Source organism: Octodon degus, unplaced genomic scaffold, assembly GCF_000260255.1.
Source record: "Octodon degus isolate 3935 unplaced genomic scaffold, OctDeg1.0 scaffold00008, whole genome shotgun sequence".
NCBI lineage: Eukaryota > Metazoa > Chordata > Mammalia > Rodentia > Octodontidae > Octodon > Octodon degus.
This window is the reverse complement of record NW_004524584.1, coordinates 12,693,179-12,696,204: the sequence shown is the minus strand read 5'-3', so window position 1 is coordinate 12,696,204 and position 3,026 is coordinate 12,693,179.

The window sequence follows — 3,026 nt, the reverse complement described above, 5'->3', positions numbered from 1 at the left end:
TTTCTTTCCCTCAATAAGTATATTCTGCTTATAACTTCTGTTTATTCCTAAAATTCATTCTTTGGTTTTACAGAACATGAACTCGTTCCAGGTACCTTTTAGATTAGATCAGTTTTTCTCCCTGTGTTCTTTGGAAGTTTCCCTGTAACAAGATCAGGATCAACAAAAAAAAAGGGGGGGGCGGGGAGGTGGCTCAGTAAAATAAGTGCTTCCCTGGCAAGCACAGGGGTCTGAGTTCAATCCCTGGTTCCACCAAAAAAAAAAGAAAAAAGACAAAGATCAGGGTTAGGAAGGAATGTGTCTACCAAATATTCTCTGGCTGCATAAATATGGAGAATTACTTGTTAGCAGTCACATCTTTCAGTTTCAATTTAAGCCTGTATTTCCTAGGAATACCCTTAGCTATTTTAGAGTCTTGGGCTGCAGGAAGGAAAGTTTTGGTTTAATTCTCTCTTCCCCCAGCCTTCAGGTTCCTTTAGATATGATAAGGCTCACGTATTTTACCTCACAGCAGCAAAGTTGTGCCATACACTTAGAGACTTTATAACATCTGTCTTTTAGAAAATTCAGCAGAGCACTTGGGCATTGACTAGAGAGCTCTTCTAAGGGGCCACATAACAGCACATCATCTACGGATTACAAGACCATGGCTTGGGAAAATTCAAAACATGCCAAAGCCATGGGAGAGCATTTGCCCAAAAAGATGGGGACTGTCTCTGAGCCCTCAAGGAATCATACTTGGTGTCAGTTGAGAAGCCTGCTCATGAGGATTTTCAAAAGCAAAAAGAAACTGGGAATCTGTATGGAAAAGAATACATAACAAGACATCATTTAAATCTAACATGACTCTGGTGTGAGAAACTGAAAGTATAAATAAGAACCAAAATGTATACTAGATGTTATGAAATAGGAAGAATACAATCAAATGGGGAGGGGGTAGAAGAGGGAAAAAGAGAAAGAGAAAAGAGAAAAACATGGAAACAAAGTTTTCTAAAATCTGATTTTAAAAAAAGGAAAAAAGTCTAGCACTGAAAACCAACCAGCATCTTCTGGGATCTGAGAAAGGAGAGTATACAGATTAGGTACCACCAGGTGGATTGTCACTACTGCCTTATCTATAAGCTGTGTTTACCTCCACTTCTCATTGTTTATTTTTTGTTGCTGTTTGTTTTGCTTTCTTGGACTTTTTGAGGCAGGGTTTTGCCATGCAGTTTGGGCTGGCCTTGTCCTCGGTGTGTGTGTGTTATCGGAACCCAGGATTAAATTCAGACCCTTGGGCTTGCCAGGGAAGCGCTTATTCTACCGAGCCATCTCCTTGGCCCTTTGAGCTCACTTTGTAGACCAGGCTGATCTTGAATGCCCAGTGATCCTCCTGCCTCAGTCTCTGGAGCGTTGAGATTGCAGGTGTGTTGCCACCGCACCCGGCTCCCGTTGGGTTTTTGAACTCCCAAGATCAGAGTGTTACATGTGCTATTACAGATTTTTATAAACCTGGTACCCTTAACTTTCTGAATATAGGCAATAGTCCTCTTTTCACCTCAGGTCTTAGAGGGTATTGTCTCTGGTAAGGAAAAAAAAAGTAGGATCTTTGAGAAGTATTTGTTTCCGAGCAGCTCTTACTGTTCTACTACCTTTAGTTGCCCATACGTTAGGATTTATTTCTGTCTCCACAAGGGGGAGACAATATTCCTGATCTGGGATGCAAGTATATTACAGTATTTAAGCAAGATAAAATATTGTTCCCCAGAAGAGGAACTGTACATTGAAACATAATTAAAAAGGCATGTGTAAAAAGAAATCTGTCCCAGTTACAGACTAAGGGTTGTGAGAAATAGCAGGTTACTTTCTCTCCAGTGACTCCCTGAGGTCTGCTAGCTGGAAGGAAGCCCAGGGCTGAAAAGAAGGACCAAGAGACATGCACCAGTGTCTAGTAATAGGCTGGTTTCTTCTCCCTCTATAGTCATGATTACTCAGGGCTCCTCCATAGAGATGACCATCTGGCCAGAAGGAGAAGGCAAAGAGTACCCTACCCTTCAGTCCTGCAGGCCTAGCTGGTGAGATGGCTTGGGATTTAGGGCTTCAACCTCAAGAAGGCAGTCCAACTTCCAGTGGCCACTTTTGCAATCAGGGCATGGCTCAGGGGGCCTCTTGTGGCAGTCACTCTTAAAGTGGGCTGGCTTTCTACTGCAGTAACAGGTAAGTTCTGTCATCAAGCTTTTTTTCCCTCAAGAATCAGATTTAGGATCTATTCCTTTGCTTTGTTTTTGTTTTTTGTCTTTTATTTTTCTGTTTTGTTTTGTTTTGTTTTGTTGAGATAAGTCTTACTATTTAGTGCAGGTTGGCCTTGTATTCACTGATGTGGCCCAGAATGGTCTTAAACTCACAGCAATCCTCCTGCCTCAGACTCCTGAGTACTGGGATTACAGTCATATGCCATCATATCTGCCTAGGGTCCATGCCTTTTAAGGCCACAACAAAGGCAGCTGCTTTCTCTTGGGCTCTTTGTCTTCCATTGGCCTCCTCCTGGTCTCAGTTATAAAATAGGGGGCCATTCTCACTAAGGTATCAAGTGAGCTAAGGTATCAAGTGAGCTATGTGGAGCAAAAGGCATCTTTTGTAACTTTTTTTTTTTTTTTTTTTTTTTTTAGAACCAAGGATTGAACTCAGGCCCTTGCACTTGCACTTGCCAGGGAAGTACTTATTCCACTGAACCATCTCCCTGGTCCCTGTAGTTTTTTTCTAATAGCTGAGGCTGACTGGTAATAAATTGTCTTTAAGAATGATCTGTTCTGTGTCTCATTTCTTTGAGCACACTCACCCCATGCCTGAGAGCATCCTATATCTGCCTCTAATAAACCCTTCTCATTCCTCTTAAAAGGAAGAAAAAGATGGGGCTGGTGAGATAGCTCAGTGGTCTAAAGCACCTCCTTAGGCAAGCTTAGGCAAGTGCTCAGTGACCGTCAATTAATCCCCAGCACCACATGCCACACCAGCTCTGCTCCCAGGGCGAGCTGAGCAGGCCACAA